The 24,370-nt window shown below is 45.1% G+C and overlaps 1 long non-coding RNA gene across 1 annotated transcript; it reads right to left on the reverse strand.

Annotated features, from left to right (window-relative positions):
• Window positions 1–3,755: 3,755 nt before the first annotated feature.
• Window positions 3,756–15,633, reverse strand: LOC121837628. The gene is made up of 3 exons (XR_006078270.1): window positions 15,217–15,633; window positions 13,525–13,694; window positions 3,756–3,778 (listed from the first exon to the last, which is right to left on the reverse strand). It is a non-coding gene; the product is annotated as an uncharacterized LOC121837628 (long non-coding RNA).
• Between the last annotated feature and the right edge of the window lie 8,737 nt (window positions 15,634–24,370).

A 24,370-nucleotide genomic window follows, 5' to 3' on the forward strand; every position in this document is an offset into this window, starting at 1 on the left:
CCAACTTGTGGCTTAAAATCAATGGGGCCAAGCAGTCACCAAGCACAGACAATACATTTGACACAAGGGAGTCACGTCATGCTTGCTACTATCTAGAATCACGAGATAATCGTCAACGTATCTACAAATATTTACCACATTTGGACCGTGTAAATGGCTAAAAAGATCTGTGTCGTGATGTGCGCCATATATGTCACTGAGGAGGGGGCGAGATGCAAGATCCTATGCACACACCCTTTCTTTGCAAAAAAAGTGCTCTGTTCCCATGAGGCGAACGTTTATTTAAGATAAAGTGAAAGTAATTCCAGCAAGCCCCCGACTGACACGCCTGTTGCATTTTAGAAGGCGACTGACCCAAACTGATCTGTGCATTCATCGACACAAAACAGCAATTTATCGTGGGGTAGCGAATAAAACAAATCAAAGTTGTTTATTCCACACCGCTATCCTGCGGTTAACAAAACGTAGGCCAGACGGGCAGATGCCTCAATGATAGGTTAAGAGAGCATTGTTACAATATGAACAGGGTTGTATCAAGACACTTGAGCATTCATTGTCGTAACTGTGGCTGTGATGCGAAATTTAAAAAAAAAATATACTGTCACTTGAAGAAGTGCCAATGACCTGACTATACTGTGTCTCATCCTACGATGGACTGAAGGTTAAAGCCACAGGTCGCCAGGTCCAATCACGTTTATGGCATGCTTAACATTGATTAGGGGTGGACAAATAATGCTTCGAATCAAAAAGTGCTGCATCATTTCTGTAGCTTCGATACCGCAAAGAGCCTGTATGCTGTGCCTTTCCTTGCGATGTAAAATTGGTGAGTCACTCAGTGCTATTCAATTCGAGCCACTGTCCGCCCATCCCCATTAGACGCGGGCATCGACACGTGCATTGAAGCCAAATACCAGGCAATTTGTAAGTGGCTCGTGATTGGATCTGGTGGTCTGTAGCTTTTGCCTTTAGTCCATCGTAGGGTGAGACGAAGTATAGGGAGGGTATAAAGGCAGAGGCGATTGCGCGCTTAGGGGAAGAGTGTGTCAGCGCCCGTCGGTTCTTTTGTCGGCTAAAGAATTATATTCTATTTGACGACGACAGCATGCGGGATGATTGTGCGGGTTTCAGTGGGGTGCTATGGGTTTTGTGTGCTACCTTTGTTTGATCGAGCATAGATACCACGCTTTGACGATTAAATCTTCAGTTGCAAGCTCAACGGTTCTTTGTCTTATTTCTTCCGTCCCGTCTGTTCGCAGTACGTTTTAAATAATCATGCCCTACCAAAACTTCCATTCTGAGCACATTTTGGCTCTAAAACAAACAAGACATAACCTATCTCGTCAGTACTTTTATTAAAGATCAATGAGCTATATCTGTGCCCAATACGGTGTTAAAATCTAGATGTAAAATTATAATGTCACGTGTCTGGTGGTCAAAAATATGCAACATGGCAGCGGCCGGGTGGGGGTCATTTTCAGTTGTAAATTTATTGCTCTAAGCCCCTCTACCTTGACGGTGTTGCGCAACAAAAACAACCGTGTCGTATAATTCTTTTTTTGCCCGTTTCAGGCTTGAGCGGCGTCGGCGTCGGCGTAACCAAGGTTACCTCAAGGTCACGTGACCCCCCAAAGCCACCCCAATGTCGCGTGACCCCCAGGTCAAGTGACCCCCGAGGTCACGTTATCCCCCAAAGTCACCCCAATGTCGCGTGACCCCCAGGTCACGGGACCCCCGAGGTCACGTGACCCCTCCCGAGGTCACGTGACCACTCCAAATGTCACGCCAAGGTCACGTGACCCCCAGTTCACGTGACCCCTCACAAGGTTACCTCAAGGTCACGTGACCACCCAAGGCCACCCCAAGGTTGCGTGACCCCCAGGTCACGTGACCCCCGAGGTCACGTGACCCCTCCCAAGGTCACGTGACCTCTCCAAATGTCACGCCAAGGTCACGTGACCCCCCATTTCACGTGACCCTTCACAAGGTCAACTCAAGGTTACGTGACCCCCAAGGTGACCCCCTCAAGGTCACGTGACCCGCCCCCCCCCCTAAGTCACGTGACACCCCCCTCCCCGAGGCCACGTGACCTCCTCCCCCCCAGGTCAGGTGACCCCCCAGAGCATATTAAAGCATGAGGGGAGGAGGAGGAGAAGGAGGATGGGTTCACCCTCCCCTCAGTACCCTTCCCTCCTCCTCAAGAGCTGCGCTCCGGTTCGGCGTTACAGGGAGTTGTAAACGGCTTTCACTTTTTAGAGCGCTGCTCTTAGGGGCCCGTTTCCGGCTTGAGCGCCGTCGGCGTCGCCGTCGGCGTCGCTGTCGCCGTTGGCGTCGCCGTCGGCGTCGCCGTCGCCGTCGGCGTCGGCGTAACCGCGGGGTGCATCATGGGAAATGTCCCATAATGCACCGCGCGAGCCCCCCACCGGGGTCACGTGACCTCGTGGGGGCACGTGACCCCCCCGAGGTCACGTGACCCCGGTGCATCATGGGAAATGTCCCACAATGCACCGCGCGAGCCCGCCACCGGGGTCACGTGACCTCGTGGGGGGCACGTGACCCCCCCGAGGTCACGTGACCCCCTGAAGTCACGTGACTCCCCTGAGGTCACGTGACCCCCGCCGATGTCGCGTGACCCCCAATGACGTCATCGTCACTGATGACGTCACCGGCATCCACATCGTCATCATCACTGGACGTCATCACTGATGACGTCACCGGCATCCACATCGTCATCGTCATCATCACTGATGACGTCACCGGCATCCACATCGTCATAGTCATCATCACTGATGACGTCACCGGCATTCGCATCGTCATCGTCATCATCACTGATGACGTTACCGACATCCGCATCGTGATCGTCATCATCACTGATGACGTTATCAGTGACGTCACTGAGGTCGTCACCGGCATCCACATCGTCATCGTCACTGATGACGTCACCGGCATCCGCATCGTCATCGTCATCATCACTGATGACGTCACCGGCATCCGCATCGTCATCGTCATCATCACTGATGACGTTACCGACATCCGCATCGTCATCGTCATCATCACTGATGGCGTCATCAGCGACGTCACTGATGACGTCACCGACATTCGCATCGTCATCGTCATCATCACTGGTGAAATCATCAGTGACGTCACTAATGACGTCATCGGTACCCGCATCGTGATCGTCAATGATGACGTCATCAGTGACCTCAGTGATGACATCATCGGCATTGGGGGTCACGTGACCCCCAAGGTCACGTGACCCCCCAAGGTCACATGACCCCCCCTTGGTTAGTTTAGCCCCCCCCCCCCCAGTGCCCTTCCCTCCTCCTCCTCAAGAGCTGCGCTCTAATTCGGCGTTACAGGGAGTTGTAAGCAGCTTTCACTTTTTCTTTTAACACACATTTCATTTAGGGTAGCTTTTTTTAAACAATTTAATTTTTTATGGTCTCTTCAAGGCCGCTGAAGAAAGTGCTATTGCATATAAAACGGACATTACCCACTAAAAACATTTCTCACGGCACTTGGCCTATTTTGGCGGGGCGAAAGCAGCCACGTTAATCATCGTGATCGGCACTAAAAGCACAAATCAAAATAGAAATCATTGTGTACCTTTCGAAATTCCTCCACCTCTTGTCCATTTAGAAATGGCTCCACGAAGTCCATGTATCTGCGAAGCATGTCTTGCAGAGGCACCACGGGTAAGATGGGCAGTTCTTTCTGTCTGGACATCATGATACCTTCAGGTGTCTCCGGTTTGGCAGCGACAATTTGAGATGAAGGCATCCTGCAAAACGTTAATGCGCAATCGTGGCGTTTACGTGGAGTACCTTTGGGCTACGCGTCGTTCGTTTCAAAAGTGACTCCACTATATAAACCCTCTGCTTTTCTTCATAAGACTGAGATGTTACGCGTTCGCCTGTCTCAACACTAGCCGAAAAAATTGACCTCGCACCACGGTTACCTCTGCATTTTGCAGTCTGTTCTGCCAACGCCGCCTAGACAAGAAGGTGAATACACTCGAACTTTCACGTTCTTACAGCACGACCAAAAGAGGAGAGAGATTGGATAGGACTACTACGTCAGTGTTCTTTCGGGATTGCACTGAATTAACGCGTCGTCGTCGGTCTAGTTTCAAATGGTGAAGCTTTATTTTTTCTTTAACATAAAATTGAAAGTTTACAGGTTTTAAACCGTCCCTGCTGCACGCTGCCATCTGAGCAAACGGCACAGCTGAAACGCTCTAACATTCCACACCACAAGTAATAGCTGAAACCGTGCGCTTCAAACAGGATGCGCCGCTCCACGTACAGGGTTACCGCGAGTACGCCTACTCAAATCGACTTCATTTTCGTGATGACCTAGTTTTCAAAAGTTTTGCGATTTGAAAGCTATCCTCAAAAACTGATCAAGCGAATAAATTGTCATGATTGAAGGCGACCAGAAGACGAGCATTGAACTGAAAATAAAGGTTTAATCGACGAACTTGAGCAAAACAAAATAAAAGACGTGCGTCGAGGCAGTAGAAGAGCGTAAGGCGATTTGGCGGGGTAACAGCATGCGAAAGCGAGACTGACCCGTCAACTTCGCAGGTGACTTGTTATCTGGAGCGTGTCGGCCTCTGGAATGTTCGGCAAAAAAGCTTCGAGCGTCGCTTGCTCCGGCTGAGAATGAACATGCATTTTCGAAAACAAGAAACGAGGGCGAAATGATAAAAGTTACGCACCGAGCAAGAATGAACATTAATCTTCTAGAAGTGCGTGACTGAGTATTGCTTGCTCGAACCTGCGCTGCGGAATTATTCCCCCCCCCCCCCCCCTTTTAAGAGCGCATAGACGTGATGCCACGTGAAAGGAAGACAGAAATGGTTAAAAATTTACGGTGAAACAATATAAAGGCGCAGCGTCACAATCCTAACGCGCATAGAATATCTTCAGTCGAACAACGTGGACGACTTCGGTGATGCGTATTTGTGGGCTGTCCCAGGGCATCGCGGCGAGAGATCTCACTCAAAACGGAGTAATCTGCTCCGATGTCCACGAGGGTCGACGTGCCGTGGCCGTCGATGACACGTCGAAGTTGTTGGGCACCGTTGCAGAATTGTCGTTCCTATACTTGTCGCTAGAGTGGGGGCCCTCCGACGTTCTTGGAGGATGTTTCCGACGGTCGCCGTCGGCAACTCTATTCGGTGGTTGCCGCGCTTAGTTTCCCCGGCGAAGAGCGAATGGGGACAGGCTCTCACATCAGGGCCTATGCATTGGCAAAGCGGGACTTCGTGGTGAGGGCGACTTGGACCCACGTCAAGGCGCAGGCGTCGGAGATGGTGGGCGTCGTTGGTAGTCGTTGATTTTCCAAGGTCGCTCACCGTGCGTGCGCACGGGTCGCCGGGATGGAAGCCGCGTATTCCCTGCTGCCGGTACGGGCAACTGCGATAGATGTGGTCGGCTTTCCCGCAGTGGTAGCAGAGTGGGCGTCGGTCGGCCGCCGTCGACACGTCGGTCTTCCTGGATGCTAGTTTTATCGGGCGCACGTATCGCTGTTCTTCGCGACGTCGGGGGTACTGTGGTGCTCGAGGTTCACGTCGTGGTGGCGCCGTAGCTTGGCGGGGAGCTTGCGGCGGTCGTCTGGCCATAGCAGCTTAGGTCAGCGCCGGTTACTCGGGGGCCGGCACGTCTACGGGAGTTTCAGGCTGCAACACTCGCTGTACCTCGTCGCACAGGATCTCCGCGAGTGACAGCGATGCCGGGCGCTGAGGAGCGGAAAACAGCTTTCGGAGCTCTTCTCGGACGCCGTCCCAGATGATCTCGCCTATGTCCGATGTAGTGGAACAGAAGCAGCAGCTTGACGACGCAGATGCAACGACGCCAGGTAGTCGTTGGTAGTGGGAGGCTTGTGCCTTGAGAGCACGTTCGATGCTACTTGGCTTCCGTCACGAATTGTTCGACGGTTGACGGTAGGTGGCGTACAAGGCCACCAAAAATGCTCTCCTTAACGCCGCGCATGAGAACTTTCAGCTTTTTATTTTCTCCGTCGCGTCAGGGTCGGCGCATGCACTCACACGTAGCTCGTCTTCAACGTAGCTCGTGACGGTTTCGTTGGGGCCCTGCGTCCTCGTTCGAAGAAAAACCTCGGCTCGCTCCCGCTTCTGCTGACTGGCGGACGTCCGCCGAACTTCTTCTTTCAGCTGGTCCCATGACGTAAGGGAAGCCTCACGGTTCTCAAACCAGTGCCACGCAGTCCCTTCTAAGGAAAAGTAGATGTTTTGCAGGCACTGTTCAGCTGTCCATAGGTGGTGGCGTGCTACGCGCTCGTTTGTATGATCTAATCCTCAACATCCTAGTGGATCACGCCATGGAAGGGCGTCGGCTTGCGAGGGGCGAGGGGAAGGTATACGACCGGGGAGGCAGTGGTGGGTGTCTCAGTTTGTAGGCTCCGGCAGGTTCTTGCTGGCTTCGTCGAATTCTTCCTCCGAGTGTGCGGTAGAGGTCCGATTTCCGGAGGTTGATCCTTGGTGCGGCGGCTTCCTCGGGTCTCGGCTGTCCACATGGACGGTCTTCTTGCGCCGGCGACTGTTCTTGCGCTGCGAGGCCTCTGAGAAGTACGCTTCATAAGATGCGGTACCCCGCACCTCCACCAGAAATGCCACAGATGAAGGTGACGAGAGCCGAGCTTGTGCCAAACAAAATAAAAGGCGAACGCCGTGTCAGCAGAAAAGTTTACGGCGATTTGGCGGCGTAAGAGCAAGTGAAAGTGAGACTGACTCGACAAGGTCGGGGGTCGCTCCATATCTTGAGCGTGTCGGCATCTGGAATGTTCGGCAAAGAAGCTCGGAGCGTAGCGGGCTTGGGGAGTGAATGAACATGTACTTTGGAGAAAAAGTATAAAGAACAAAATGACAAATGTTACGCCCCGAGCAAGAATAAACACGAATCTTCTAGAAGTGCGTCACCAAGCGTTGCTTCTCAGCTCTGCGCCTGGCATAATCATCACATGGTAACAACTGCAGAACATATCACTTTAAATTGCAAAAATGTGCACCCTTGTAATGTTCGCAAGAACCAGACTGTGTTGTCAGCTCTCCAACGTGACAGACGAGCCTTTATCAGGTGAGTTTGGGTTTATATGGTGTTTTTTTAATAACGCCACTCTGTTGGAAGATCTTGATGATGGAAAGATGAAAACAAAACTACCAAAAGACAGCTCTTTTCAATGACTTTTGTTTCCTTGTGTAATGAAAATGATTAGAAAAGATCAAACACCCGAGTAAAAAAGCTCCCAATCATGAAATGTGAGGCAGTAAATGTACTAGTATATTTATAATTAAAAAAAAAACTTGCATGGGTTTTTGACCTTCAGGAATATATCTGCTCAAAAAATGCTAGTACATAGGACGAGACATGTCACCAGGCTCGATCTACAATGGATCGTGAAAATCGACGCCAGTACGTCGCAATCTAAACGTTTCGTCAAAGATGTGTTTCACAGGTCTTTTTTTTTTTTTGTAAAATTACAAAGCGTAGTTCTCTTTTAGTAAAAAATAGGGCCAAGAATCTTGCCAGAGCCTACGGCGGGCGGCGACGCAGACGACCAAGTCCAATAGGGGTGTGTGTTTGGCATGCGTATTGATAAATGGCGTCGGGAGCAGCTTCAGAAGGTGCAGCCGACCAGCGAAAGAAAGCAGACGACACGCAGACGAAATCCTTTGGCAGGAAAAGCACCGTCGTTATGCAGAAGGGCGTTTTCAGATAAGATCGAACAACCATGTCCGGTCGCCATTTTTAAATGTGATGAAAAAATATATTTTGCTGGCTTTATGCCCAGAAGTATCAAACCAATCCTAGTTTTCGGGAAAAAAATGTTTGTATTTGTGAAAACAATCTTGTAAGCGCCCTCTCAGTCTCCTGTGCTTTTTGCGTATTGCGCAATGTTGACATTTCGGGCGGCTTCCCCCAAAAAACTGTTCTGGCTACGGGCCTTGAAATATTCACTGACCAATTAGGCATAGGAAGGATTTACAAAAAGTATTAATCACCGATTATTAGGGCAGTTGTTTTCAGAAAATAAATTGCAAACACGGCGCATTGCGCAGTAACGCTCTGGATTAAAGTATATATTTCTCCGTATCTATAAAAGCTAAGGACTTCAAACTTTGCCAGTGTGTTGCCCTATCATGATATAGTGCATCTTTTGGTAAAATATTGTTGTCCTGGTTAGCGGGAAAATTTTAGAAGAATCGCTCACACAGGGGCATTGAACTGAAAACGCATTATTTTGAAAATCATTTAAAAAAAAGGCCATCTTTAATGTTCTTTAAACTCTCTGAAATTAACGTTTATAATATGTACTAACAGAGCCTGCAAAAACATGCTGCAATATGTGTGTGGCTTTTAAGTTATAAAGCGAGAAACATAGCCAAATTGACGCTAACGTGGTTGCCCTAAATGAGGCGTGCACATACACGTTCTTCACAATTTGATTATTATTAAAAAGCGTAGAAATGCTACAGGGTGATCAGGAACAGACAAATTGACAGCACAGAGGTTGACGGCAGTTCTGAAGGGAAACTTCCTAACACATTTTGGTACAACCGACCCAAAAATGCCCATGGGCCGGAGCGATCGATGTGCGCCCCCCTCTAACATGCTTCGCGGTGCCTCTTTCAACAGCCGGCGTATAGCGTCTCCGTCTACGCGACGTAAAGGAAGCAACCGGAGCGACTTTGCAAACATATCAGCCTACAACCTTGGCGGTAACATGATATAGGAAGTACGGCGCGGCAGAACCTGAACCTGCGCCGCCTATGAGCGCCGATAGATCCGCCGCAGTGGAGGGCCGCACAACGCGTAGAAAATAAAATATACTTAAAACCAAAAAAATTCCGATTGACTGAGATTGTCTGTATTGGGCGTTTTCAAATAGAATGAAACGACCATGTCCGCTCGACAGTTTTTTTTTTTTTTTTTTTTTTTTTAGCAAAGGATACATGTTTTACTTGTTGTGCAAGCGCAAAACATATTCAAACTTTTTTAGCAGAAGAAACAATTTTTCTTGAGAAAAAAAAAATCACAAAGTCGCTGTTGGTATACGCTCTCGTTTTGGCGACTTTCGTGAAACCGTTTTTTGGATATTCATTAAAGAAAAACGGTTGTCGTCTTAGGTTTAATATTTTTTTTTTTTTGAGCAGAGACTCTACATAAAATAAAAGGCGTTAAATATCTATTATCGATTACGAAGCAATTTAGAGCTTTATGGATTCGTATCTTAAAAGACTGGAAATTCAAAATTTTTCAATGATTTCGACGGTTCTATTCTACATCTACGTAAATTGTCATTTAATTTGAAAACGATAACCTTTCTCAAATAAATACACTGAAATTTAGACAGGTTACCGATTTTGCAATAATTGGAAAATCATTTTGAAATTAAGGCCATCACAATTTTTCTTCTACTTTTCACATATCAAGGCTCCAAAGCTGTCCCATCAGGCCCTTCAAAAATGCTTCGCAATATTTTTACAGGGTTTTAAATATACAGAATTGACGTAACGGGAGTGGAGAAGTATAGGACGTTGCCGATTTCAAACAAGGGCAAGCAAGGGGTCGAAAAATGGAGGAAATCTGTGAAGAGATAGCACTGGGACAGGAATTTGTGAAAAATTAGAATTCATGCAGATGATTACAGCTGAGTTTGAAGCACAAGTCAACAATTTAAATAAAGATTTCTACGATCATTGAATTTCGGAGCCTACCCTTCGTGGGAATGCTGGGCTGCTGACGTTTAAATAGTGATAGGAAAGAACACATGTTTAAAGTGGTACAATTGAAACTAGTTCAAATAATCAAGATCATCTGCGCACATTCGGAGCTTGTCACGTGAATTCTTTCTGCCGGACGCTGACCTGAGTCAGTCACGGCGCCCTCCTGGCACTCCGAAAAGGAAAATTTTTTCCCGGTTTGCCTGCGATCACTATTCGTTTCTTCTCGGTGGCACCGCAATCTCGCGACCTCGATCTGCTTCTCGCAGCCATAGGAGACTTTACTTTTAAAGATATATCTTTTCTGCGGCTACTGTTCTTGCTAAAACAGCTGTGGTTGCGAAGTGCCGGACCGCGTACACTGCCACAAGTGACATGACTGAATTCCACGCACAACGGAAAGTCGCAGACATTTTCTTTCATGTCCCTGAACACTTCGACGGCAGCTTTCGGGAAGTAGATTAGTTTCACGTTCGGCAGTTAAGTGTTCAGTGTGGCAACCATCTCTGACGCCGACTTGATCACCACCTTGGTGGGCCGTCGGAGGTTGTACAACGTTGTCTGGTGCTTGACACGACCCCCGATTCAATGACAGGCACTCTTGCTATGTCAAGTTGCGGAAAAAATACACCTCGCTGACTTGTACTTGTGGCTCTGCACCTCGTGTAGTTGGTACTTGTTCTTAAAGTTTCTTGTTGCACCATCACTTATGTAGGTGACATGAGCATACCCAAATTGGATTTCACGATTCTCCAAACCGTTGTCTTATAAATTAAGTTACAGACAATCTCATTCAATCGCAATTCTTTTTCCTCTTTTTTATGTATCTTTATTTTCTACGCATTTTGCGGCCCTCCACGTCGGCGGATCTATTAGCGCTCACAGGCGGCGCAGGTTCAGGTTCTGCCGCGCACTACCTCCGTTATCCTGTTACCGCCAAGGTTGTAGGCTGATCTGTTTGAAAGGTAGTTCAGGTTGCTTCCTTTACGTCGCGTAGGCGGAGACGCTATACACCGGCTGTTGAAACAGGTACCGCGAAGCATGTTAGAGGGGGGCGCACCTCGGTCGCTCCGGCCAAGGGGCATTTTTGGGTCGGTTGTACCAAAATGTATAAGGAATTTTCGCTTCAAAACTACTGTCCATCTCTGTGCTGTCGATTTGTGTTTTCCTGACCACCTTTAGCATTTTTACACTTTTTAATAATAATAAAATTGTGAAGAACGGATATGTGCACGTCCCATTTATGGCAACCGCGTTAGCGTCAATTTGGCCATGTTTCTCGCTTTATAACCTAAAAACCACACAAATATTGCATCATGGTTTTGCAGACTCTGTTAGTAAATATTAGAAACGTTAATTTCAGAGAGTTTAAAGAAAATTAAAGATGAACTTTTTTTAAAATCATTTTCAAAATAGTGCATTTTTAGTTAAATGCCCCTGTGTGAACAATTGTTCTTAATTTTTCCCGCTAACCAGGACAACAATATTTTACGCAAATATGCACTATATACAGGGCAACACACTGGCAAAGTTTGAAGACCTTAGCTTTTATATTTACGGAGAAAAATATTTTTTAATCCAGAGCGTCATTGCGCAATGTGCCGTGTTTGCGATTTTTTTATCAAAATAACTAACCTAATACTCGGTGTATAATACTTTTTGTCAATCCTTCCTATGCCTAATTGGTCAGTGGATATTTCAAGACCCGTAGCCAGAACAGTTGTTTTGGAGGAAGCCGCCCAAAATGTCAATATTGCGCAATACGCAAAAAGTACAGGAGACTGAGAGGGTGCTTACAAGTTTTTTTCGCAAATACAAACATTTTTGTTCCGAAAACTAGGATTGGTTTTATACTTCTGGGCATAAAGCCAGCGAAATATATTTTTTCATCAAATTTAAAAATGGTGACCGGACATGGTTGTTCGATCTTATCTGAAAACGCCCAGAAGAATTAGTTTTACTTTAAGTTTCGCTTTCATTGTCCGCATTATTTTTTAACCAAAGGTACATTTCAAAAAGATTTTATTCATTTTAATAAACCACGGTGGTCGCGAGCCCTCGCAAACAGAGGTAGCGCCATCAATCAATACGAACCGCCCGCCGCAGTCTCTGGCAAGTTTCTTGGCTCTATATCTTACAGAGAGAGAGCTACGCCTTGTAACTTACAAAAAAAAAAAACTGACCTATGAAATACACCGTCGACGACAAGTTTAGATTGATACGTGAAGGTGACGATTTCTACGATCCATTTTAGATCGAGCCTCATGACTTTGGTCACCTTATATTTATAAATTAAAAAAAAAAAAAACGAACAAAAAAACATGGCATGAGTTTTTGACCTTCCGGAATATATGTGCTCAAGAAAGTCAAAATAATGTTCACTTAAATGCGAATGCATTCCTTCAATGCACTACACAAGCGCAAAAAAAAAAGCTTCCTTTTAACTGCATGTGTGGGAAAAAAATACTTTTTTGTTTTGTTCTCTTGAATTCAGGCTGGTCAGCAACCGTGTGCCTATGCAGCCCAGTTTTGACTGTTTGAAACCTACAAGTCTCTCGAAAGAAACAAATGTGCGAGAATATTTAACCAAGTACTGAAGGTCGAAAACCTATGACAGGCGGAAACAAAGTGCCACAGCTTCCAGAGTGACCTCTGTCTCATAGGCCTGATTTACAAAAAAAAAACATATTGCAGCGCTTTATTGATGTCCTGGACACACTGCGATGAAATAGACTGCGGGCACTTCTTAAACAAAGGCTGGGAATTAAGACAGATGATAAAATCGTAGTCTTTTTAACAAAAAAAGAGGCCTACCCTTACAGCACATGCAGGTAACTGATGATAGACTAGCTGAAACAGCTACAGTCCATACTCCCTAAACCTAACGCCCCAAACCAGTTACCCAAATATTATTCTTGGCAAACAATTCAAAGCTAAATTGGTGATTGGAGCAGCTGGAATATCATCCCCAGGCTAGGTCATCATCGGGTACCCAAACTTCACCGCGTGGTTCGACTGGTATATTTCAAATTTTGTTGAAGTAGTTCTTTAATATATATCCACAGCACATTGCATTGACACTTCAGGATTTTTAGGTTAATCACCGTCTATACTATACTCCGTTTCACCTTAGTCAGGGCGCAGCGGATACTACAAGCCATCAAAGCAAATCCAAAGTCGTACGAGTGTCATGTGTCCTTAGAGAGCGGGCGCAGCGACACGCGTTATGTGCTATGTTTAAAGAGCATGATTGGCTGGGATCGCTCTTAGCATCCGCTGCATCCGGAGGTAGGGTGAAACAGTAGTACCATGCAGCCAAATTTTACCAGGTGAGAAAAAAGGGCCTGATTTTGTTTCCTTATGTGCACACAATTAATGAACAAATTAATCACCCATGCGAGTAGATTTTCTTCAAACTAATCCATTCAATTGTGATTAGTGTCCATTGTCACAGCAATCCAACACAAAATATGAAGGCTGTATTTACGCATCGCATTAGTAATGCAAATTTATATATTACTTTTTAACTGCAGCCATTCACCATTTTTTAATGTCACTCATCACCAGACATTCACTCACAATTTACAATTAATGTACAGAAGCAATTGGGATTTTAGATGCCGTATAGCTCATTGTTAGATATCTGAAATTTAATTTCCATAGTTCGCACCCATCTATCCCATGAACTAAGTCGGCACCAATTTGGTTGCAATAGAAAGCAAGCTGGATTGGGACTTCCGCTAACAGTCAATGAAGGCTAAATTCTAAATCAGGTATACCTTGTTTCTCTGATTCTTTAACATCATCCATTCTTTCAGCAGTCTGGTAGGAAATGTCTGGCTTTGGCTTGCCCTCTCAGCTCAGGGACGGTAGCTAGGTCTTCTGAGCCAGTTTCAAAAAAGCGTTTCTTGGCATCAATGCTTGTGATGCGATGAAACTCAGCAAAAATCTGAAATAAAAATAATTCATCTTTACTGAACTTATAAATCGTAAACTACCCTGTAGAAAAGCAGGAGGCGATAAAAAAAGATTCCCATTTGTCATGAGAGACACAATCGTAACTGGAAAGATGTCAGTGGGATAAAAAACAGACTCGTGGTGCTTGCTTTTGCCATAGAGGAAGTGCCAGTTACTGTTATCAGTTTTCTGAAAGTAATTTGTTCCAAGCACATTTTATTATGCTTGCGATCACATTTAGTTTTGCCCGTGCTTCAAGAAATGCTGTTAATACTTAGTTTAAAATAAACAAAGGAATAAAAACAAGTATGATGTACCCCAATTCTCCACATATGCCAACTAATGGAGAATGTGTAGTGTTTTTGGTTGGCCAGTTTCAATCAGATGCATCTCAGCTGCACCAAATCTCGCTCAGCAGGAGGAACCTCCCAAAATATAAAGCTATTTGCACGGTTTTCTAGCCCTCCAAGAAATATAGCCAAAACGCAAGTATTTTCTTATAATGCTGCTATAAAAAAGGCAAGGAAGAGGTATCCTATGAAGATAATTCTTTTTTTGAAATGCATGGTAAACTTGAATAATCCCCACTGAATCGAGCAACAGGACAAGGAAAGTGCGCTTGCTCTTTTGTTAGGTTGATAACGTCCGGCAGGTTGGCAGGGCAGTGCCGTTTTATACCCTTTTATCACATGGGATATGCTCTCAGATTTAACCAGCTCTCGGTCATTAAACTGGTGACCACGCTTTCTGCACATACTCATGTGCATGAGGGCAGGGTCAGGTAATGAAATACTTGTCCAGAGAGCCCATAGATTCTTCCAACCCGTAAGCTGAGCCCTTGGAAGGAAATTAATAGCAAAAGACGAACAACGGCTTCATTTCCTGAAAATGTGCTGAAAAAAAAGGGGTATAATACAACACAGGGTAAAGTGCACCCTTTTTTCTATATCTTCTGCATCATGAAGCCATACGATGATCTCACAGAGCATAGCCGGTCTTCGTTTCCGCTCAGTCTTTATAAGGACAGTTGCCAGGGTTTCTGAGGCAACATCCATAAAATGCTCCCTTTGCCTTGACGCCAGTACTAATAGAAAAAAAAAAACACTGCAAAGATCTGCAAGAAAAATTATTTTCACATCTTTAGTCTACTTAAAGACATTTGTAAACCGCTCTTTAAAAAAAAAGCGAGAAAAATCATGATTTAATAATTATCGCAAAATCGTAATTGATGTCAGTGGGATAACAAAGCAGACACATCATGGAGCCAGTGATAACGGCGGGTTTATGCCAGGACTGGAGTCGCAACCGCAAAGCAGACCTGCATGTGGGGGACATTTTTGCCCAACCGCGTCACCGGGCCAATGGGATTTCCCTGCGACGGCTCCCATTCACTAGCAGCGCGAATGCACCATAATGGGGGTGGCTGGGGTCTTGTCAGGGAACTTACTCCTCTTAAAAGTATGAGAAACATCGACACACACGTGGAGTTTTAAGGGTAGTAAGCAACATATTACCTGGTGAGCTTTAGGTCTGGATAGTCGTCTACGATATTTGAGATTGTAGAGTGTATGCAGATGTCCTCTCTTTGCCCAAAAGGTCCTCTCAATGGCATATTTCACCATCTCCATATACGTAGCCGTTTCCTTCCTTTCTCTTTTCATTGCGTCCATGTGACCGGCTATGAAATGTCAATCTTCAGTTGTGGGCGAGGATGCTTGCAGCTTCCAAAAATGAGAAGGAACGAAGTTAACCAACCATGCATATAGTAAAAACACTCCGAGATTGCGAAAAAAAGGAGAGACAGAGATAGTCTTAATTAACTCGCACCAGCTCGTTTTGGCCCTAAACTTCTGTTCATAAATCAACCCTTTTTCATATGTCCGCCCTCCAACTGTGGCCGAATATTTTTTTTGCATCACAAGTATTTCTCTGATAACATTCCAGAGACAAAGGAGCCTACAAGCCCGAAATCAATTGTTTAAACAGCTCAATAATCAAACACTACTCAGTTAGTTCAATGCCTCCTAGATCGCAAGGCCATAGTGTTGCTGGATTCTACCCCCTCTCATAGGTCATCGCAAGGCAGACTGAAAAAAGCACTGCATTAGCATTCAGCTGGAATACGTATTATCACCAACTGAACACGAGTTCTAAGCCAATGCTAACATAGAAGTGTCCACTGTGCACTTTGCAGTGAAACGTGATAGTCGAGAAAAGAAAATCAAGTGTTTAGGAGGTGTTTGGCCAACTCAAAATTAAAGCGTCCTTTAAATGAAGCGATAGCAACATTTTGTGTCATGATGACAACTGTTCATGGCGTGTGAAAATTTGTTTTTATGTGACTTCTTTTTATTTCTGTTTGCGGCTACTTCTGTTTCAAAACGACGATGTTATGTGGTATCACCCTGTGCGTTATGTAAGATACTGTCATAAAGGATAGTGCCTGTCATAACCAAAATTTATTAATGCGAAATTAAATGACACTCAAGACGAGAAAATTGCACCCTAAAGGCCTTTGAAAAAGAAAGATTTTTTAGACAGTTTGTAAGGGACACAAGTGTCCAAAAATAAATTTTGCACACAAATATTTTTTTTTCATTCGAGCAATATTGACGGCGCGAGATTAATTTCAAATTCAGCGCGCAAAGTCCATGACGTCAAGGAATGGTAAAACGCACTTCCCATCTCAATAGGTGGTCAAACCCGTTCTCCACCTCAACGCGATAGCCAAGGCAATCCACCTCTCCTCCCCGCACCCGAAATGCCGAGAGGGAAAAAGTGGAAAGGACTTGGCTACCGACTAAATCCCATCTCGCGCAATCACTAACGTTTTTAGCAATGACCAATGACCTGTTGTTTTTCTTTGTTTGTTGTAAATTTAAGATTTGATAATTTGTTACTGTATTACTATCTTTATTTTATGTGTGTGCCGCTTCCCCTCTCTAATGCCTTCCCGCCCTGAGGGTATTTTCAATAAATGAATAGATAAATATTGCCCTAATTTTTTTATTCGCGTAAAATTTATATTTTGACACGCGTGTCCCAACCAGACTGATTGCAAATGCTCAGAGCCCAAAGCAAACACGACTATCAGATGACAATTAGCAAAAAAAATAAAACCTTTTAAACGAAGTTCACAAGCGCAGCTTTGAACAATACAAAACGCATTTCGAAGCCACGAGCACAAGATAAGTTCGACACAAGGCGAAACCAAATTTCGAAGTGAGGATCTCAAATGCAAAACTATTACAAGACAAAACACCTCCACGTTGGGCTTATTCGCGTCTGCAGCTCGACGCTCGCCCTCCCGCGGCGGAAACGGGAAGCGCTCTAGTGAGGGCTCCCCGATTCTCCCTGCTAAGCGGGCATGGCGGAAGTGCTCGCAATCATAGCTCGCGAAATGTCGTTTCCGAATGCAAACAACACTCTTCACTGTCCCAACGTGGTGTTGCAGCTGGTATGGGGTTGTACCTTACTGGAGAGTTTTAGTATTGCGCATAGAAGCAAACGCAAGCGATGTGCGTTTGCATTAGAGTTGCGTGCCCCACGTTGTGCGTGCGCCTCATCGCCATGCACCATCCAAGACCGCAATCTCGGGCTCCTCGCACGCGCAGTGTGGAACACGCAAAGCTAACGCAAACACACAGGGCTTGAGTTCGCTCGTACACGCAATATTAAAACTCACTACTGTTTCTCCGGCTTCCAACGCCAACGAAACGTGCTGCAGAGAACAGACGTGCAAGCAGGTAGGCGTTCCTTCGAACTGGAGAGGCTGAGATTGGCAAAACGACGGCGTACAAATACAAAAGTAAATAAATGTTATAAAAAAAACTACTAATTCACTTTTTTTTTTTTTTGGGGGGGGGGGGGGGGGGGCATTTGGTCTGGAAGTATATTGACGGAGACTTTGGACGTTTCGCCGATTGTCAAAAGACGCGACTTTGATAGCACAATGTACTTTACACAGAATTAATATACTTTTCGACTATTTTTATTTTATTGGTAATTAAAATGTAGCAATCGGAACCAGTGATGATAATTAGCACAGTTTTCATTGTCATATTTCTTCGCGCGTTTAAAATTAGATCATAAGCCACAAATTATATTAGAGCTTGAAGAATTACTGAATTAAATATGTGAATATTAATAATAAGCAACAAATTATATTAGAGCTTCAAGAATTACTGATTCAAATATGTGAACATTAATATTATTACAAATCGCGGCAACGTATGCCTCCAATTAACGCCAAGATCACGAGAATACGCTATTTAACCATAATAGTTTTTCCCGAAAGGTATAATTCTTTTTTTTTTAGCATATGAAAAACTCTGACATAGTGATCAAGGTACACAAACAGACAAACACTGGATGTAATATGAAGTCCTACGCGTCACGCGCTGCTATATAAAAAACAGGCACACTTCAGCTGTCTGACTCGGATTCCGCGTCTTTGGGTTGTTGCAGTGAGAGCAGCCGTTTATTAGTTTATGCGTTTCGTGGGCATATTGTAAAAATTGGAATTATTATCTTATTCTTGTGCTGGGATAATTGTCATTATTTCCCGCGACAATTGTCTGAGGGGGAAAAGGCAGCGAGAACGCACAGATATCAGCACTGATTTTTTCAACTACAAATATCCGCCTAAATCGAACAGTATGTCACAACATAAACTTTCCGCGAACAACTTTTCTAAGTAAATAATTACGATGTGAGACACATCATGAGTCATAAAAAATCCGAAATTAAGAGCTATATCGAGAAATTAAGTCCAAAATAGAGGTAAGTCTCGGTTTCGCTCCAGAATTAAAACACGCATCCTTCCGTAAATAATGCGCTAAACACCGTTCCTGTTTTCAGGTTAAAGAAGGGACCTGCGCTCATAAAACATTAACTTCCTCGTATTACCAGAAATAATTGATGTCGCTCGGTGAAGCCAGCACACTAGACAGGCTCAACAGCCGGCACGCATCTCTGACCCTCACTAAAACCGCCATCTTGGAAAATGAGTGGCGCCACCTATTGTTAGTTGGAGTCGCGAATAAACAAGTGTATCGTTACAGCGTTCAAGTTCAATTCCAATTTGGTAATTCCCGACCATGGTGGAAATTATAAACCGTGCCGCGGAGCCGGCCAGCATCGGCCGAAACATAGAGGGCCGAAAGACACTCGGAAAGCAGCAGAGAAATTAAAAACATAAAGTGATGCTTAACTAAACGCGCGCGAGCACAACATCGCGGCACCGCTCAATTTCGTTAACACACGCTCCTACAACGTTTCGTCAGCTTTCTTTTTTTTTTCTTTTTTTACCAAGAGTATTGCATTATTGGTTTAATTTCGTTCGCCGTAAGCATACCTCAACTAAAGCGGACTTGCTTAGGCGACTCTGATACGCCACAAATGAATTCGCGATCGCCGCTTTCAAACAGTCCGCACTACGCGCTAAAACCCCTCGCTCTGCTCGGGGAAGCTTTAGTATTAATTGAGAACACGTTTAGTTACGCATACCGGATACGATGATATCTTTCGCCTAAGAGCGTCAGGGCGAAACTTTAATATAGAGGCTCGAATTCGCACCTGGGCTCATACAAACTGCCACGGTTTCCTCAAGCACGCATCGCCTTGATCGCCGGTACCTTCACGCCGACGGCCGAGGCGATCTCCGGGAAAAGACGCTTTCGATGAAGCGTCGCAAGGTTGGTCGAGGAAACGAACACGGAAACTTTTTGATGAACCTAAGTAGCATTAAAACGCCGCTGCGTCAACGGAACGATCTCTCGGCGTAACATCGCTCGTTTGGTAATTTGATTACCGCCGGGCATAGTTTTGAAGTTCTAGGCCTCTTTTGCACGCTAACACGGGCGATTACCCGCCCGACCGCGTCAGAGAGCGAGCGCCTATCGTACAGGGCAATCCTGCAACTTTTTGAAGTGCGTTCTGAAATGCCTATAACATTTCTGCTGCTCTACAAGTAGCCAAAGCAATCAAAACTCACCGTTCAATCGGTTGACACTCCGACTGCATCCGACGAGGCATCCGCCACACGAACAGGTCAACCGTCACCGCTTTTCAAACCTGGGCGTGGGAGCGGCAGTTGGAGAGCAGGTCGCCTCGTCACCGGCGCGTCCGCGTCGCTCGAATTCCGTTCGCATGTGTTTCGCGGACGGAGACATTCGCCAAATATGAGCGTATAGTCACAATTTCTAAATTCCGGGGTCAAAATCTTGTTTTGCCAAGGCCTCTTTCAAAAATAGCTACTCGTGTGATGCTTCATCCACTTTATCGAAGGCTTGCGGCAGCCATTATTGACGAGGGGACTAAAGTATTCAATAGGGGAGCAACTCCTGTGGGAGCAACGAAATGCCCGAGGGACAAACTGCTCGAGTTACCGGTTCTGAATATAGAGCGCTAGGGTCGTGGGATGAAATATGGCGATTGGTCCCTTTAATCACTCTTCTTTTAAGAGTGTAGTCAATCGTTGCAGGTGATACCACTACCTCGCTGACCAACCAGCTTCACAGCGTGGATTGGAGGCCCAACTTTTTTTTAGAACGCCGTAAAATGCTGTTCTTGTCTCATATCTTCACAAAAAAGAGTTGATTTAGTGTTTTTCCATGATCTTTTGCAAGTTTCTGCTGAAACCAGGAGTCTATTTTCACTAATTAAAACTTTAAGGAACATATTGTACTTAAAGGGAAGCTGAAGCGGTTTTCCATTTGAGGAAACACATTTTAATCTTCATTGGACTTCCAGAATGTTAAATATCAAAATTATTCGTTAATTTGCTGAATCGAGGCTGCATAGAATCATTTTCAAAGTACCGCTCGTTACTCTTTTCCGGAGAGTGGCGTCACAAAAGGAGCTTGCGAAATCTCCGCCCACGCATCTTCAGCGCCTATCAAAGCTATGCACGCACATGCTATTTTTAAAAAAAGGACAGCAAAAGACATCCCGGCTGGTGCCAGTGCGGAAGAATATAACTAGAAAGCTTGCGATTCGACGCGCGGCCCTCAAACGACACAAACTTGGCAGCCGAAAGATCCTCTTACGGAGTCACTACTGGTCGGATATTTTTTTTGTGTGTGTGTTTTCTCACGTTTAATTATATCTTTGTGGAAAACGAAAGTGATATCCAGATTCACGGGATAAAACTACGCTTGAATCAACCTTCATCTAGTTTTCTGAAAGAAGTCTTGAATTTCCCTTTAATAAGCCGTTACAATTAGCTAGTACATCGTTACAATTAGCTATTTATACTACGCCCCCCTGGCCATATAACTCACGTGCACAGACCGCTTAAGTGTAGCGTTTACGGCTTCTTTTCAGAAAAACTCTCTAGAGCATACAAAAAAAAAAGACCCTGTAGAATGTCTCTTAATACGATATGATTGTATGGTTCCTTCCCCGCTTGCATCGTTCGTGAGAGACTCGCGGACATCCAGCGTTCCATTGGAATGCTAGATGTCAACAAGCCTCTACATCAGCAATTGTTTTCTAACAAGCATGGTGTTTGAACACCAATAAGCTCTTGCCCGAAGTCCTCGAGGAGCACTCATAGCAGTGGCAAAATCTAGTGACGCGGTAATTTTGGTGGCAAGTATTTATTTCTAGCAGAATTGCATGCAGCAAACCTTAACTTTGCTCAAAAGATGATAATTATAAAACCAATACTGAACAAAGGTGTTCCTTTAGATGTCAGACCAAACTCCCACTTCTGCCGCTCAGGAGTTCTTAAATTGTGCGTAGAGGATCCGCACAACACAGATTTGTGCTGCGAGCGTACCTGCGATATAAAAATTCAATAAACATAAAATTAAAAATGAAAGACGTTTACAATCCTTTGTGATGCGAAATTAGAGCGCAGCTCTTGAGGAGACGGATGAGAGGGTATGCCAGTCCTTCCCCTCCCCTCCTCCTCTTCTGTTCCCTGACATGTACCGGGAAATTACCCTCAATTCAGCAGGAAAATTTTCCTACTTAATTTAGTGGGTTACGCCTCCCCGCTAAATTTAGCAGGAAAATTGATGCTACGTGACATGAGCACCAATTCAGTTTTCGCGCTAAATGTAGCGGGGAAAATGACATCGCATGACTTCTTATCACGTCAGCCATTAACAAATTCAGTTTCTCCAATAGATTTAGCAGAAAAATTAACGTCACACGACCTCAACATTCATTCAATTTTCTGCGAAGTTCAGCGGGGTGGTAACGCCGACGACGACGCCGCGAAACGGGCACCTAAAAGCTGCGCTCTACAAAACTAAATGCCTCACAAGAAATAAAATGAAAATAAGAGACAAGACAAAGAAAAGAGAATATAAGATATCGCTTTAACAGCATTCCGTTTGCCCGTTCTCATTTTTTTTCTAGAAATGTTTATTTTCTATTTATACATTGAGAACCCCTTCCAGTTTCAGCGTGAATGCAATAAATCACTTGACACTAGACCTTGTAAGACATGACCCACATGAACATGAATATCTGCCACATAGTTATGCATGAGACGGTGGCTGAAATCTCTTAGTACGCCTCGCAAGTTGGCTCATTTTCGTCTTCTGCGCATGAGAAAGGAAGTAGCGGTGACGTCAGAACGCCGAGCCCTGATTGGCTGATCGCGACCCCCTATCTGAGCGTCGTCTTCTCCTTTGCAACGTCGTCTGCTCGCAGCATCGTCTGTGTTTGTCTTACCTTTCCTGCGACTTTCGGAGCGAACTCGACTTCGCCTTTAAGAGAGGGCAGACGAAATAACTCGAGCGGTACTTTGTTTTTGTCTAACAACTAACATACGCGCATCAAGGAGGGAAGTCAAAGGACTCACTGGCGAAGTGTCCCGAGGCGCCGAGGTTTCTTTGCTAAGAACCGACAGTGAGCGTGTTAGTGTCCGGAAGTTTCCTCCCAAATACTTTTTCCCTCCTTTCGTGTGCGGTGAGACCCCTCATTCTTTAACAGCGTCTTCGGGTTGGCGCAGTTAACGTCGTCTGTTTTACGTCTGCTAGTCAAAGCGATGGCTGCTTTACCTTTCCTGCGTCTGTCGGAGATTCACCGCTTTTTCACCGGCGAGAGTCACCGCTGCCTCGGGAAACAAGGAGATAACAAGATGAAGAAATTGACCTCTTAATCTAAAATTGAGGTCAGCGATCAAAGTATAATACGGGAAGGGATCACAAGGGTCGCGTGGGCATCTTCCATTCAGCACGCCAGCCGGTCGTGGGCAGACGGTCGCCGAGTCGCGGAGTGCCTGCTAGGCCTAACTACGGAACTCGCTTGGTCGCGTTCGGTGGAATCGTGGCTGTTGGAGCTTTTCCCGAGTGTTGGTAGATCCAGCGTTCTTGTTCGTCGTGGTCTGTTTCAAGTACTTTTTTCTTGCTGCTTGAAGTCGGGACGCGTCAGAAGCGCACGTAGAAAAATAAACGTCCGTGAATGGTCACGACCGCGACGCTGTCGGCCATGCTGATTTGATCGTAAGGAGTGCGTAAGACAGCTTCGGAGCTGCGGTAGGATTTCGTCGTAACGTGCGCAAATCTTACGAAAATTTCGTTTCGTGAATACGAATTTCTTTTTAAGTTTTGTCTTACGCACATTTTTGGCGTAAGATCGTTTCTTGAATCTGGCCTCTGCACGCAGACGACGTTGCCAGCAGACGACATTGCAAAGGAGCAGACGACGCTCAGATAGGGGGTCGCGATCAGCCAATCAGGGCTTGGCGTTCTGACGTCACCGCTACCCCCTGCGCAAGAAGCAGGCGAAATTGCCCTCCGCATACATTTGTAGTGAGAAACGCTATTGAATAAAACTTCTACGTTTTGAATTTTACAGTTTAAACATCCATAAGGAACACTGTATGCAACTGAAATTTCTGTCCGATATCAGAAGTGGCGCAGTATTGTTACCCTTGCATACCTAAAGTGGTTTGCATTTTTTTGAGCATGGCATGTGCAATTCTGATGTCCATGCAGCCCTCTTCAACAAAATTTCCTCTATAGAGCTTTTTTTTTTTTTGCTTCTTAACTCGCATGACAGATTCGTTACCTCGAATTCTCACTTGGCATCAACACATTTACAATCGATATAATAGTGAAATACAAGATGTATAGGCTTGAGTACAGCTCAAGAAGCACAGATGTGTAGAAAAGCATTGTCGGAAACTCAAATGTCAAAATAAAATTATTAAGTAGAATGTGGATACGTATATGAATATGTTAATGAATACAGTTACCACATTCAATATGAAGAATATGTGTTAGATGCACAGTCGATGAAACCTGTTGCATCTACATTCATGCAAATTACTTCGGAGAACCAAGCGCTGCAGTCTCGGGAGGGAGTTGGTGAATGAGTCGAGCGAAAATGAATGTAGACGGAGGAAGCTGTTTGATCTGCAACAATGAGCATCACATAAGCAAGTGGCATGTCTTTATTACAGTTACAGTGCCGACTGTTTTTTATAGATTTAAACCGACCGTCAGCCGCGTCCTTCGGTGAGTTCCCTGCGTACATTAGAGGGTTTTGCTCTCTCGGATTCTCGAATGCTTTGAGAGCAAGTTGATGAACTGGCGAATCTAGGATAGTTCTAGAAAATCAATTTCCAGAATATCATCTCAGCATCGCAAAAATAATATGAAAACTTTCTAAAGACAATGTTAATGTAGGAGTTCAATAAAATAAATA

This window comes from Ixodes scapularis, unplaced genomic scaffold (genome assembly GCF_016920785.2).
Source record: "Ixodes scapularis isolate PalLabHiFi unplaced genomic scaffold, ASM1692078v2 PGA_scaffold4__175_contigs__length_147842914, whole genome shotgun sequence".
Classification (NCBI taxonomy): domain Eukaryota; kingdom Metazoa; phylum Arthropoda; class Arachnida; order Ixodida; family Ixodidae; genus Ixodes; species Ixodes scapularis.